Genomic DNA, 15,766 nt, shown 5'->3' with positions numbered 1-15,766 from the left:
AGCTTGGCGAGCCTTTGAGGAGGAAGCAGCAGGAGAAAGCAGAAGTGAGCAGAAATGTTCCTGGGAGAAGGTGCTGCAGGGGGCTATCGAAATCATCACGGGGTTTGAGCACCTTCCCTGCCAGGAGAGGCAGATCGATGGCCCTTGACTTAAATGGCGTTGAAAGGCAACTGGGCCAATTCAAGGAGGTGGCCAATCTACCATTCCATGATTAAACAGCACTATGGCTAAATAGAACCTCCACATACAGTGGAAGTCTACCTCTAAAGAACAATGCACCATCCTCATGTCTTTCTCATGAGTCGAGATGGAGGCATCTGGCCATCTCAGGTTTTTCCCCGTGTTTCATTTTCCCAATATTAAATTACATAAAATACATACAATAAGAAAATTCACATTTGTATGCAGTTTTGTGTAATACACACTTTTTTTTGTAAGATGTATAATGCAGGTAACCAACACCTTCACCAATCTTTACCCCTTTGTGTGCCTATATCCCTAATATACACATTTGTGTATGCATTTCTTGATAGCAGAACCCTGTTGTAAAATTTGGAGCAGTACAAATTTCAAAGAGTAACAGAATTTCACGTGGATTTGAAAGTGCATAAAATTAGCTAGGTGTGACATCTGTGAAGCTTGCATTAAAATAGGAACTGAATCCATTTCTTACCTGTTCCTACCTGTGTGCTTCCTGTTGGCTGTTGTGTAATTCATACAACTGTGACCTTTGAACTCTTTTTGCATCTTAAGCAGCTTAAACTCCACTGTAAAAGAAACAAGAAATGGCCGTTAAGGAAACAAGCTGCATTTCCACCATTGCCCCTCAAAAAGCTAATTTTTAATTACCAGCTTATTATTAGCAACTGTCCATTGCCATGAAGGAGGAAAGCCTGAAAAAAGTCATCTTTGGAAGATGTGATCAAAATGATGACAAACCGGGTTTCGCCTTGCCAGAACCAAGAAGGCGAAAACACCCACAGAGAATACCCAGGAATTGTGCGCTTTGGTGTTTAAAAAGCCACTAGGGTGGAATTGGATTGAGTTTATCATCAAATTTGCAAGCCCCAGAGCATGTACGGAGTGCATTTCTTATGCCACAGTTCAGATCCATCAAATCTAGGGTTAAAAGAAAGTCAGCTGCTGTTTTTCAGATCAAATTGGAATCTGTCCAGTGCTTTAAAATCTTCTATCCCAGCTATCCTAGGGGTACATCACCTATGCTCAGAGGTGTAATTGATTACAGGCAAAATGCCTGTCATGATCGTGGGGTGTGCCCTGAGACTGGAGCACCCAGTGTCAGGGCTTGGGGCGCCAAAGAGAGCCCCTTACACCATTCCTCCTCCCACACATGTAGATATAACCTGTTCCCTTATCCAGGCCCTATCTCCTGTGCCTTGGATTCCAGTTTCTTTGCAACCGGGGCCCAATTTTGGAGCCCTCTCCCCAAATCCCTGCAGTCAGACTTTGCCCGGACGGATTCTGCAAGACCCACGGAGAGCCGCCAGGGCCGCTGAGCCTCGGAGGGTGGGGAGAGGGTTCCCGGGGCCACACGATGCCCGTCTTTGGAAGTGAGGAAGCAGAAGAGGAGGGGAAATGGCAGAAGGAAGCCCCCAGGTGTAAAAATCGTGCCCACACCCCGTTGTCTCTCCAGCAAGCCGAGGGCAGGGTGTGTCAGCCGTGAAGGCTTCCCCACAGTGGTGGAGCAAACGGAGGGGGGGTGTGCGTGTGTGCGTGTGCGTGTGTGTTGGGGGGGGGGAGTGGCAGCAAGAGGAGACACAGGGAGATATTGATTGGTGTCTGTCAGCTTCCCCTGCACAATGGCCATGCCTCATGTCCAGACACCCGCACCATCGCACAGATCAATGGGAGTACATCAATACACCCGGAATTGCGCTGCCGCTATGGCAACGGGGAGACAAGAATTAGGACTGTTTGCTGGATGGCTCCGAAGTTCTTGGCTGCTGGGGAATGTTCGATAAAACATTTGCAGCAAGGGGGAAGACAAAGAGAGAGATTCCCCAAATAAATATCATGGTTTTTTTTTTCCCTAAGCCACCCACCTCTCTTCAAGCAGGATCTGCTCCCTCTTTCCAGTGGTAATTTTGCATTTCCATGCCTGCCTCTGACACAGAAACTGATACGGTTCACACTGTATTTTTCTCCTGGCCTCCTGGTAGAGCTTTTCTAAAAGAAGGGCCCAGTTGGTGGTTACACTGGCCTGTCCTAGAAGTCTTTCTCTCTTGCTAAGCCCAGAAGTGCAAGAGAAATTGTGGCAGTTATCAGAGAGGAGAGGAAAACACTTTCACCATGCTCAGAGGCACTCTGGCCTCTGCTGTTGTTCACCTTGCATCATCCAGGACATATTGGAAGGGCAGGATGTTCTGAAGGTTGGAACCGCCATGAACAAAAGAATCACTAAATGATGAAGATTGTAAGATCCTTGGAGGCAAAGCACTAACTGTGTTTGTGTCTGTAACTCTGAGGTGTCATATTGACTGATTAAGTCAGGAAAGATGGAAGGAAGAAACGTTTTCCAAATATTTAATGAGGAGGGTTTTCCAGTGTTTCTACAATAAATAGAAAAGAACACTTTTCTCAAAACACAGATAGCAGTGTTGGCCACAGGAGAAACAACATGTAAACTGCATTTTCCCTGGCTACAAAATAGTGTCTTTCTGTAGACTTTGTTTCTAAGTTGTTTGCATTTTGTTTTGCTCACAGAGAATTCCTCATCAGGCGCCTTTAATTCTGGCTTCAGGAAGCACTGTGGCTTCACAATTATCACATTAAAAGGGCTTAGCATGCAATCCTGTGCACGCACAGATGGAAAAGATTTTCTGTTTCACCATGAGCCTTTCACTCACTGCAACAAGCAGCCGTGGCAGATGGAACTGTGGACTGCAGCCGGCCTCCAAGGATCTTGCCCCTACGTCCCCACACCCAAGAGCTGACTGGGCAGCGAGTGATCTTGCCTCTCAGACCCGGAGAGCCAAGAGCTTGTGACGCGGCTTGGTGACCCCCACGGATCCATCCTCCCGCCCTGTGCCGTGCTCTGGCTTTTGGCCGCCACTGGCCAAGTGAGCCCCCCCACTCAGAGGCAGTCTACCAGGGATTATCAGACGCTGGGGGCAAGCAAATCTGTTACCGGACATAAGATCTTTAGGCAAAATGCACTTGTATTTTAAGCCCCCACTTGTCCTGCGGCCCTGCCCACAACTGGCTCTCGAGCTCCCCCAAAATGCAATTCGGCCCTCAGTCCGAAAGACGCTCGGAGTCCCGATACTGGCATGGGCAGCCCCCCCCACCAGCTGCCCCCCAAGCCGCGGAATAAACATGGTGCCCAGAACACACGCACCGTTGCGTGTGTGGGTCAGGAACTGGCTGCGGGTGAGCAACATGTGCTGTGTCGCTTCCTCTGGCCTAGGCGTGTTTATCGGGGCAGCGAGAAAGCACGGCTGCAGGAACCCCAGCTTTCCGCAGTGGGGGAGCAGCCGAGTGGCCCCCCCACAAAAATCCCGGGGTGTCCTCGTCGTCGAAAGCTCCACAGCTCCTGCCTGCGCGTGTGGGCAGAAGCGCGGGTCGTGTGCGTATCACGGAGAGGAAGCGTGCATGCTGGAGCGTGCGCCACACGGGTGAATCTCCCGCACGGCGTATTGATTGGGGCCGCATTGATCTGCTGGAAGGGGATGGGGGGATGAAAATCAATAACCACCCTGCGATATGCTTCTGGGTCTCGGAGATTCACTCGCTCGCAAACCCGTGCCACGCCGGAGCCTTTTAATTTGCCGGGAGGACAGAGTGAGTGCGGGTCCGTATGCGCGTGCCTCGCATCTGGGCGGGGGCCTTGTTTGTTTTGAAAAAAATGACTGGCGATGCACCAGCCGGCTAAGGGGGATCCTGTGCGCTCGGCCTCGCATGGAGTGTCCCCGCTGATCTTCCTCGCGGCCCACGGCGCGGAGGCTCCTTCCGATGTGGCCGAGACGCAGGTGAGTGGCGGGCAGGTGGAGGCGGCCGGAGGACATCCTGAGCCGGCAGGCCGCAGCAGAGGGAATGCAGCCCCTGGACGCGGTGGCACGCTTCGCTTCGGGTGACGCAGGCCCCTTCCCCTTCCCCTCCCAGCTGCTCCAGCAGTGTGGAGTGGGTGGGCCTCCGGTGCAAGCGCGTCCACGGGTGGCCATCAGCAGGGGGCGTCCTCTGCCCTGCGAGAGCCGGTCAGCGGGAGCCCCAGGTCCACCCGCCGCGCTGGATTCCAGCAGCTGCGCAGCAACGGGGCAAGAGCCAGGCGTCAGCCCCAGCCCGGCGAGCTTTGCCGAGGGAGGTGCCCGGCCTGCAGAAAGGGGAAAAGGGCTGGTCTCGGATTAGCGGTGGTCCCCAGGCCTGCAAAAGTTTCCCCTGCAGAGGGTTGGCGTGTTGGGCTGGCCTTTGGGGAATTGCCTCCGGTCTTGGGCGGAAGGCTGGCAGTTTAAGTTGCTGGGATGGATGCAGATGGCGTCGGATATCCAGCAGGCCTGTTCGGGGTTCCCCTCGGTCATGGACTCGCTTGTATGTTGTTGTGTACTTTCTGGGAACATTTGGGGGCATGACTGCTGTTCCCCGCAAGCACACACGCTCTCTTTCTCTCCAAAAATCTGTATATCGGTTGAGGCTGTCATTGCTTCTGAACGATTTCATCATGTTGGAGTTGTTTGTTTGCTTTATCATTTCAAACTCTCAAAGGTTATTGCTAGTCGGGTTTTTATATTATACGTTTGCTTTAGGGACTAGGGCCGTCCCAGCCAGCACAATCCGGCTTGGGTTTGCTTGTCTTCCACCCTGAGCACCTTCCATTTCTGCATCTGGCTGTGTTTTTTTTTTTAAAAAATGGCACCAAAAATGGGAGGAAACGGCTCAACACTGGGGGAAAAAAAGAGTTCAAAATCATACTGTGGGAATTGCTTGCGGAAAGCATAGAAAGGCAAAATCGTGAACAAATGTGTACGCGTTGGGAGAAATGTGCAGAAACGTGTGGATCTGTGTGTCACATTTATAAAATAATAATGCAAAACTGATGTGAAAATAAATTAGAACAAATGTCCATCTAACCTAGAAGCCTATTTTCCAAAGGGGCTAAAGAAATGCCATGCAAAGAATAGTCTACTTAGTCTTGCTGTTTGTTCCGAACTCACAATATTCAGAGGTAGACTGCCCCAGTACCTGGAGGTTCTATTCATGGCTGATGGCCATTGATCTACCCTCCCTAAAGTCATCTTATTCTTTTCTTACATGCCCCTCCTGCTCCCTTCTATTTGGTATGTGGTATGTGACTGGGGATACAAGGTTTTGGTGCATGTGCAGAGTGCCTGCCCCCTATAGTGAGTCATTGTGGCAGCCCGATGGTGGAATTCCCTCCCCAGAGGGATTTTCCTGGCACCATCACTTTATTCTTTCTGGAGCCAGGCTAAAACCTTTTCATTTTCCCAATGTTTTAAGCTTTCATTGTTTTAACAGGGGTTTTATTGCTGTGTGGACATTTTATTAGGATGCTGTGTTTTGATTTATTTTATATTGTCTTATTGTCAAACCGTCCTGAGGAAGCAGCGTCTTAAAAAACCAGGAAGCGCAATTTGTGCAAAAGCTCCTCTCCGAGAAACGTTTCCCCTTTGCCTAAGGCACCAGTTGGCTTTGCGTCTAGATGGCAACAGATAGAGCGGGCTGGATTTCGGGTGCACGCCACATATTAACTGCCAGCAGGAAACGGAAGCCGGGGATCTCTTGCCCTTAAAAAATAAACACATGCAGCTCAGTCCGAAGAGGAGCCAGGGCTGCACAGCTCTCCTTGCTGATCCCCAAGGCGAGGAGTTCTGTGAGATCTGGGAGCTTCAGGTCCCACCTAAAATTACCGGCTGCTTCCTTTGTCGAAAACGGGAAGCTCTTCTTTGCTCCGGACCCCCGCTTCTGCTCGGGACCGGCGTGGGGAGCACAAAGAGAGAAGACCCCCGTTTGTGCGGACGGGGCTGGCCGGGGCCCCCGGCCCATCCTGCCCGCTCTCCACGCCCCCGCTGCTCTACCTGGCCCCGCCACCTGCCCGCCCTGCGAAGCTCAGACAAAGCTCCTCAGCGCCCCCCCCCGCCTCCTTCCCCATCCACACACCCCTCCACACGGCCCATTGCCGACCGGGGTTGCCATGGTTACGCCTGATGTATTGGGGTATTGATCAGCGCAGCCAAAGTCTGCTGTCCACTCAGGGATCTACAGCAATTCGCATTCTTCTTTCTAACCATAGGCCGAAATCAATACATCACTGTTTATTCTGGATGAGTCTTCTCCTCTGGTGCTTTTTTCCTTCTTGGCACAACCTGCCACCCCCAACACACACAACCCTGAGCTCGGGGCTTTTGCGGTGGTGCTTCGGTAGGGGTGTTGCGAGCGGGGAGCGCTGGGGGGCCGTGGTCTTGCCGTCCCATCCCTATGTCCGAATCAGCAGCTGCCCCGCATTGGCTCGTCAGTCCAAGCCCTCGAGCAGACGGAGAGGCTTCACTTGCAAGTTTCTAGTCCCTGTGAGTGTGAACCTTGCTCGCTGCAGAAGCGGGACTGATGGTTAACCTACAATGAGGTGGTAGCATTGCCAGCCTATATCACATCAGCCGGAAGAGCAGGGCTGACGGGTGTGCAGTGTCCACTGGAAAGAAAGGCCCATCCTGTTCACGCGGGGATATTATGAATAATTACCTGAGGGGTTTAAAGCCGGTTTTTCTTGAAGTGATAGTCCAGCAACCGAGGAAACGGACTGACATGGATTTAGGATTTGGCAATTGAGCCTTTCCATTGGCAACGAGGCAACGGCCAGTGTGACTGTGAAAGGAGCTGTCCGTGGTCCTGAACCACCAGCTTCCTCGGTGCCTCTGGCTGAGCATTGTCTCCTCATGGACTGGAAGCTGGAAGCAGCTCAGCCGTTTTCTGACACGAGTCTTTCCCAACGCTGCCATGAGACGCCGAGGCTGAATCGTGGACCTTTCTGAGGGAGCCCTTCCCCTGATGCACTCTTTTGATTCTGCTGCATTAATGCCAGAGCGTAGTCCCTAAAGAATCCCTGCTTTGCGTTTTGTTTTTTAAGTGCTGAGATTCTAGTCCTCATGGAAAGAAAGCTCTTTTAAACTCCTAGGTTTGGCAGCGTCAGCTCCGCTCCTTCAGTGCCCTACAAACAGGGTGGGCGCTAGGCGGCTTCACATCTAGATAGCAACTAATGAGCGGGCGAGATTTTGAAAGCACCCACATGTTAATTGCGAGCAGGAAATGGAAGCTAATGAGCTTTCCCCTAGGGCTAGAAGAAACTGCAAAGCAAGAAACTCTGCTGCTAAGTTGGCCGGGAAGGATTCCGGGCCCTGGGCACGTGGAGGATTTTCATGCCCCTTGTGCCTTTTCTGTGCCGTGACTTCCAAAGATCGGAGTGTGGCACAAGCCTTGCTCTGCGCTAAGAACGTCCCCCGAAAGCTTGGGGTGCAGCTGCCCTGTTCGCACATGCAGGCACACGTGCTTGCTTCCCTCCCTGCTTCTCTCCAAGCAAAGTCCGGCTCTAATTAGCCCGTCGGGCTTTCAGGGGAACCAGCGCACGGAGCTGCTGATGTTTGACCCTGTGGCCACCCCGGATGCTGCCGGTCGGCTGGGCGGCCACGTCCTCTGAATGAGGTTGCCAGCAGGCCGAGGTGAGCATCTTCCGAGCAGCACCCAGGGCCGGCCGATTCTTCCCACCATCACCCCATGTTTACGGTAGCCCCGTCCCCCCGCCACCAGACTGCACCCCAACTCTGCCCAAGCACCCCGACAGCCAGCCCGGCCCCTCTCTTTGCCCTCTCCCCACCTGCCAGCCTCTGGCCCCTTGCTCATTTTGCTCTGGGAATTCAAAGCCAGCCCCTCCGACCAGGTGGAATGCAAATACGTGGCTAGAAGGACCAAAAAAATAAAGCCAAAGCGGCACCGAAGGGTCGGCCGGGGAATCTGGTTTGAACGCTAGTCTCTGATCGCGCCCCATCCCAAAGCCCCGGCCAGCCGGGGCGGCAGGCCAGGCGTCATCCAGCCAGGAGCGCGTGGCGCGTCTCAGCCCTTTTTGGAGTGTCCGCTGGTGCAGAGCAGAGGGGGGCCCATTCACACATGCTTTAGATCCCCGTCGGTCCCGGCCACACGCAGGGCTCTGAGAAGAGCCGCTCCACCCAGAGCATCGCATCGCACGGCAATCGGAAAAGTGACACCTGCGATCCGTCACACCTGCGATCCGTCACATTTGCACCCCAAGAGCTTGTTCACACATGCAGGTATAAGCTGTGATCCCCCCCCCATCCCACATGTGTGAATTCTCCCACTATCGGTGGTAAGCGATGCTCACCTTCGATGCTGGAGTGGGGTCACCTTCCTTCACCTTCCTCTAAATTGCGCTTTTTTCTCTTTTTTACAAAAATGACTTTAGCTATGGTGGCTGAGAATGGGAAGAAAAGACACTGCTTCATTCTAGGATCTGCTGGCAGAAGGCGTGTTTCAGGTCCCTTCTTTCTAAGGGTAGCCTTGAAGGGAATTTAAGTAGAACCTTTGGTCACAGGGGCTAGAAACTTGACGTCAGGGCACATTCTGCTGGACAACAAAGATTCAACAACCGCCTCATGTTTCTTCCTTGTTGAGAAAGGTGAGCAGAGGCTGCATTTCAAGAAGCAAGGAATTGAGCAGGTGCCGTCCTGAAGTTCTGGACCAGAACTACCAGCATTGCTGACCCTTGCCCAGACTGGCTCGGGGCTGATGGGAACTGAGGTCCCAAATACTGAGAGGGTGACGAAGTGGAGGGAGTCGGGATGAGGGTGCGCGATGTTTAGGATGGTTTAGTTGGTGATGAGCACAACTGATTGGATCGCTGTTTTCATTTATAGCCCACCTGTTCTCTTGGGGAGCCCAAAATGGCCCATACAGTCCCTTTCTTCCGTCCCATTCGATCTTTACAACAACCACCCTGTGAGGTAGGTTCGGGCGAGAGTCCCCAGTGAGCAGCACGGCGAATGGAGATCAGAGGCCGAGGGGCCGACCCGGCTTCGAAATCTCTGGGCCCCAGTGGCTCCACCGCCCGGCATGTGCAGAGCGGAGGGGTGGGCAGCTGAGACAGGGAGAAGAAGGTGCGGAAAGCAGGCCGAAATGGGGGAAACAGGCGGCTGTGAAGGGAAGAGCGTGTGAAGGGGCCATTCTTCTCCTGAAAGGCACTTCAGGATGGCGGCAAAAAGGCCTTGAAGTGGGCTGCGTCCTCGAGCAGCCGGTTTGATGTCGTCTCTTCTGAAGCAGCCAGCGCAAGCAGGGTTTTGAAGTGCGGCTCTCGCCACCGGCAGGCCTTTTACCGAGGCAGGAGGGGGCCGTGTTTGTCCCAATCTGCCCCGATCCGTCCATTAGCTCACCTTTCCGGCACCCTTCCACTTTCATCTTGAGAGCGGCGCTGCGGAGTCGCACTCGGGCCTGGCTCCCCTAATGACATCCTTCTGCCCCCCCCCCACCCGGCTGCGCCGCCTCCCCTCACAGCTCGGCCTAAATGGACGAGGGGCCCACGTTCCCCTCCCTCAGGTGGTAAATTAAGTGCCTAACGCGGGCTTTTTCTGCCTAATGGATCATGGTCGTATCCCCACTTTGATCGAGAGAGCGTGAGGGAAAGAGGGTGCCACGCACACCCGGCGGCAACAGCGCTGGGTGCCACACGGCGTCAAAAAGGGAGCAGCTTCTCCAGGAGAGATGGGAGAAGTTTGCCTCCAAGCCACACGGAGGCCCCGAGGAACGGGTCCTCTAGGGGACGTGGTTTCCGATTTCAACTCGAGGGCAGAGTTTGGATATTTCTATCCAAATCTTGTTGGATATTTCTATCCACATCTTGTTGGATATTTCTATCCAAATCTTGTCCCCGATGCCGTCCAAGACCACTCCATCCTCCCCTGGCCTTGTCGCACAAAGCTTTGTGTCCGAGGAGACACCGTTGGAACTGCTGCTGATGTGTTGCCGTGAGATCGGGGCCGGAGTGGGGTGGGATGGCCCAGGGGAGGGCGAATGGACCCGGCTTCCGGCTAGAAGACTCAAGCTGGGAAAATTTTCCCAGCAAGTCCTTTGTTTAGGGAAATGGGAAACTAGACTTTCATGGTTCCCTGTGCTTCCCAGTGGCTGGAAGCGACTGGGAAGCAGGTATACCGGCCTATCCCTGCACCTCAACTAAAAAGGATGAGATCTAGTTTCTTGGGTGTGCGAAGGAAGGCACTGTCTGAGGGAGACGCTGAGAGCTGCACTTGGCTATGATCCCAGCACGCCTGGGTTCCCACACCCGCTTCGGCACCCTCTCCTCCTTTCCTCTGCCCACCAAGCGTTCGCTGTTTTCCCAGCTTTTCTGCACATCTCCCATATTTAAAAAGCTGAAATGCCTCTTCTAAGGATATTTTAGAAGGAGCACGAAGCTAAGAGGCCGGTATTTCTGGCCCCATCCACTGCTGGAAGCAGTCATCAGGCGTTCTCCGAAATGGGGGCTGGCCCACAAGTTCAGCGCCCCAAATGTAATGGCTGTGGATTTCCCCGAATTGCTGGCCAAGCAAGCTGGGAGGACAGACATGACTTTAGATGGTTTAAGCCCGTCGGCCAAAGAGGCGGCGGCATCTGTACCGATGGCCAAAAGTCGTGATTTTCTCTTTTAGGCTCTGCTCCATTTTACCCTCGCGGCAACTGGGAGGCTGGGAGACAGTGACCGGCCCCAGGGCAGCCGGGGAGGTTCAGGCCTCGTGGGAATTAGAACCCAGACCCTCCACCTTTGCATCCCCACGGACTCACACGGGGCACCCCGCCTTCCAGCATCAGGTGCTTCGGGGCAGCGGCAGAGGGAGGGGGACCGACGTCCCGCCCGACTGCAAGGGCCTGCGCCAGCCCCTTTCCTCCTTCCGCCCCAGCTTCGTGCCTCCGAGGAAGGTGGCGTGCAGCAGGCCCTCTGGATGATCTCTGGCGTCTCCTCCAGCCCTCCGGCGCAGGAAGAGTTAACCCAATTACCTCTCCTGCCCACCCGGAGGATCAAAACGAGACTCCATCAAAGGGCCGCGCAAGAAAAGAGTAAAAATGGATCGGGCGGCAGGGGTGGGGTGGGGGTGGAAACGGGCCCGGAGCTGCTGTCCATTTATTATCTGCGCAATCGATAGGCCGGTCCTTGGAGCCGGCCGGGGTCAGATACGGTTGCCTAGGAGACCGCTGCGTCGAAGATGGAGGCAGGCCTGTTGGCGGGCGGGCGGGAGACCTGAGGTCACCACAGCTGGGAGCGCGGTGGGGAGGCGAGAGGTGAGGGGGGCGCGGGGCGCGTGGACCGCATCCGGAGGGGGCTTTTAATGCCAGCTGGGCTGACCCGTCCTATTGAACTCTGGCCACCGGCCCCCGGAGCCGGAGGGGTCCGGGCGCAGGAAGCAGACGGAGGGCGAGCACGGGGCCGGTGCGTCTCGCTGCAGGCCTCCTGCAGCCAGCAGCCCCCGAGGGACCCCCGTGCATGGCCTCCTTTTCGGAAACAGCCACCCACCCACGTCCTGCTCTCCTGCCGTTTTTCCTGCAAGAAACCCAAGCCAGCTGAGGTGGATTAGGCTGGGAGCGCATGCCTGGCCCACCGTCACTCCACGAGCTTCCCAGCCTAGCAGAAAGTCGATCTGAGATGTGCAGCAGCCCAGCCCAGCTCTAACCACTATGCTGCACTGCCTTGTGGCCCCAAACGCCCCATGAAACGTCTCCCCAAAAGCATGTGTCGGCTGGAACCTTGTTTGGGCCCCTACAACAAAGACTTCCAGAGACAGGTCTTGGTTTAGCAGGGCTGAAAATCTGATGTAATTCTGGAGTTGTCATGTAGAAACAAAGTAAAATGCGAGGTTTGATAAAGGCTGACCTATTTACATATGGCGCGGAATGCATTTCCCAGTCTTTGAGATGCCTTGGCTTATCACGCCCTGTGCCAGGGCTCTGGGGTGTCCTGTCATATTGATTGGCGGGAGATCGGGGCAATTAAAACAAACCCCCGTCTTGACACAACCATCAGGTGGCCACCGGCTGATCCGGTCTTCGAAACAGGCCAGCAAGAAGCGTAGGGTGTCGGGATGGAGGTGCGATTTGTTTCCCAGGTTCTAGTGTGAGCTGCTAAATCTTGCATTTTCAGACCAAAGGACAAACCGGAACTCAGTGATCCTGCAAAATTTGCACTTCTGATTTTTGTAGCGGCGCTGCCTAGCACAAACGTATGTACAAAATTCTGCTGATTGGGAGAAAATGCCCCCAGAGATGGCTATATTGGTGAAGATCGTGTTAAATGTGCGCTGTTGCTTCCAAAGGAAATTTGCTTCCAAAGTGGGGTATAGTAAGGAAATGCCTGCAACGATGCACTGGAGAAATGCGCAGAAAAATGTGCAGATGTTCAAGATGAGTTTTTAAAAATCGCAAAAGCTGAAAGGAACTGAAATTAAAGTTGGGAGAGGAACAAAAGCAGAAAGCATAAAACTGAGAAATCCAATCCTACTTGCTTGACTCTATAAACAACTATCAGTTATGATGGGCAAATGACCGCGAGGAGCTTCCATCTACAGAAGCAGTCTACCTTGAATACCTGTTACTCGCAAGCAAAGAGGAATAGTGGAGGCAGCTGCATTAGTGTTGTACTTACAGGCTTCCCACTGGGGAAACCTGAAATATTGGACAAAGGGGTGCAGCTGTACATTGTTTCCAGTGTTTAACAGATGAACATTTATGTATTTCTTTTCCATCCGAGAAACAAGGTTTTCCTGGTGTGCAGCTGAACCAGCAAAGCCAACCTGGAGCCTCCCGATTTGTCCGACTAATTAAGGATACATGCTCTTTCTATCCTACCCAAGAGTCAAAGCTCCTTGTGGAGGAGGTTGCGCAAAGTTTCATGCAGAGTTTCTCTGAACCATGAGGACTAGAATCCTTATTTTTAGGGAAAGGGCTGGAACTCAGTGGAAGAGCATTTGCTTTTGGGTTCAGTCCCTGGCAGTCACTCCACGTAGGGCTGCTAAAGCTCCTGCGTGGAACCCTTGCAGCTCCAAGGGAAGGAAACTATCAGCTGTTGCATCTTCCATCACTCCGACTTTCGCCTGGATGCTTGTGAAGGAGAAACTACACAGCACTGCCATGTAGGCCAGGCCTTGCCCTGTCCACCGCCCTTAACAGTGCCTCTCGCATTGGTTTAGTTTTGATCAGGGTTTCCCAAAACCAGCTGAAGTTTTGCATAGCTGAGACACAAAAGGAGCAAACGAAACCCCAAATGTTTTGAGAGAGAAAAAATTAGAAATGGGGAAGAAACCAAAACCCCATCTAAGACCACATCACTGGGTGCTAATGCCTACAGGTCTGCGTTTGCAGTGCTTTTTTCAGGCTGGTTTTCCTCCTGGTCTCCTCTCCTTTCTTACCTAACGGACAGGAGAGATGGCTTGCATGGCCTCTGTGCTAGGAATAGCTGTGCTTATTCCATTTGTCTGTGGCTGAAGGGTGGGCATTTTGTTTGGCTTTTTAATAAGATTTCCCCCAAATTCACCCTCCTCCTATTCAGGAGAGAAAGCACTCGAGATTTTGAAAATGTGGGTGCGAAAGGAAGCAACACGCGAGGTTTGCCTCTGCGTAGGTACCTCAGATCTGCCCTCTGGAGGTGGGTGCTTCTCTTTATTGAGCGGAGAGTTTGTTTGCATCTGGTAGCATTTGCTTGGCCTGCATGTGCAGAAGAAATACAGCAGCTGCCAGTGAGAAAAAGGGCTGCGTAGGAATAATTTTAGAGTGAGCGGTCTCTGGATGGGGAGGCATGTGCTAGTAACAGTGCCAGGATAGCGGGAGCCGGAAAGCTTCAGCAGCGAAGGGTGCAAGGGTGTTACGTGGGGCGGGAAGAAAGCACAGGTCCTAACGCTCCCCACCCTGCCGTGCTTAGAGGGTTTCTTGGGCGTGGGAGTCTGATAAGACGAGAGTAGAGTCCTTTGGAAACACGGCTTCTCGTTGGAAGAGAAACGGGCCCTTGTAGCTCTCAAGGGCTGGGCGAGCAAGAGGTAAATAACCAGAGAGGAACAGGGCATGTTAGCATTTAATGTCAAGGTTTTAACTGGAGGAGGGCAGTGGGAGAGCACCTGTGTCGTTAAAAGGGTGGGACTCTTGCAAATGGAGTTCCTACTGGCTCCCCATTAAATTATGTGGAGCACAGTGAGGATCGGAGGGGGCAGGGGCCATCCAGGACAGGGCTTGATTTCATCCGCCTGGACTTAATGGGCATCTGTAAGAACATTTTTGCCATCTCCAGTCGAAATGGCGATTTATTTGTGTGTGTATGTGGATCGGTTGACTGACTGACTGACTGACTTCTGTATTGCCCCATAGCCAAAGCTCTCTGGGAAGTTAAAGCTGACAAATACAATATGCGATTAAAAAACCCGCAGTATAAATTATATTAATTATAACCAAGTTGCGCCTAGCATGCGTGCAAAGTTCTAAAAATGCGGTACCAGACTTTAAACAGAAATTTCCAAACTGAAGGTCAGCACCTGCAAAGCGTTTCTCATTTGCCCTTGACGAATTATGAAAAAGCTCAGCTTTCGCAGTGATTCTTTGACTTGGGTATCTGCAACATCGTTTGGGTAGTGCCAGTGAAGAAAGCCATTCTGAAACACCTCTGTGGGGGTGTTGGGGTGAAAGGGGCCCAGGATAGAGGGTGCTAGACACCCCTTCCTCTCCCTTGACACTGGGCCAGCTCAAGTCAAACCAAGTGAGAACCTCCTGAACTCAGGTGTGCAGGATGAAAAGGTCGGCACGGAAGTGACGGATGTTGCCAGGAGAATGTAAACCCGGGCGTCCAGGGTCGGACGACAGCGCGCATGAAAAGTCCGAGCAGACCAAATCACCCCATTCTCAGCCACCACGCTCTGCCAGCGCCCCTTTCTGCACATGCATGGAGGAAATTTTAGCAAAGTTCATTGCAATGTTTGGATGCTGCTTTTATTCGAGTGTGTTGCTTTGCGATTTTTAATACACCCGATTAGATGGTCTTGTGCCTATTTTCCCATTCTCCTAGCGATGCTGGTCTTTCTGGGACTGACCCTTTCCTTCTGAAGATGAGTTGGCACAGCCAGTGCTGACACGGACCCCATCCCAGACAGGCCAAGGGCTGGGGGCTTGTGCCACACAAATTCTCACACTGGCGCGGTCCTTAAATTAATGGGCTTTTAGCACAAGGGAGGCAGTGACTTCTGCCACCATCTGGCTAGATTTCTGGGCCTCCATCTCCAATTTCCTCTCAGGGATCCCCCCGGAAGGGTCACTGACCCTTGGAGGCCTTCTTGGCGATGGTACCAAAGGCGATGCCGCTGTCTTCCTGGTCTGCAATCTCTTGCCCCATCCCAAAATAAATCCAACCCCCCCCCAAAGCAGCCTTGCTCAAATGCAGACATTTGGAACCCCCACAAAGATATTCTGCAAGTCAGTGGTTTAGAAGGGATTAAAACCCTTTCCAACCTCCATTTGCTGCCCCTGAAACAACTCCTCCCAGTTTGATGGCTCTCTGTATGTTGGGACTACAGCTCCCATCAGCCCTAGCCAGCATAACCAATGCTCTAAGGTGATGGGAGTTACCCAAAACCTCTGGAGGGGGCCATGTTGGGCAAAGCTCCCCTAACAAGCTTGCAAGCTGCAGCTCGTGGTTTCTCTTCATTTACCTATTTAAAATTATTTCCCGCTGCCTGCAAATGTAGGGAGCTTACACTGGTCGTGTCCCTGC

Source organism: Varanus komodoensis, unplaced genomic scaffold (assembly GCF_004798865.1).
Source record: "Varanus komodoensis strain SLA01 unplaced genomic scaffold, ASM479886v1 scaffold57, whole genome shotgun sequence".
Classification (NCBI taxonomy): domain Eukaryota; kingdom Metazoa; phylum Chordata; class Lepidosauria; order Squamata; family Varanidae; genus Varanus; species Varanus komodoensis.
The sequence above is the reverse complement of the archived record's forward strand: the minus strand, read 5'-3'. Positions refer to the sequence as shown.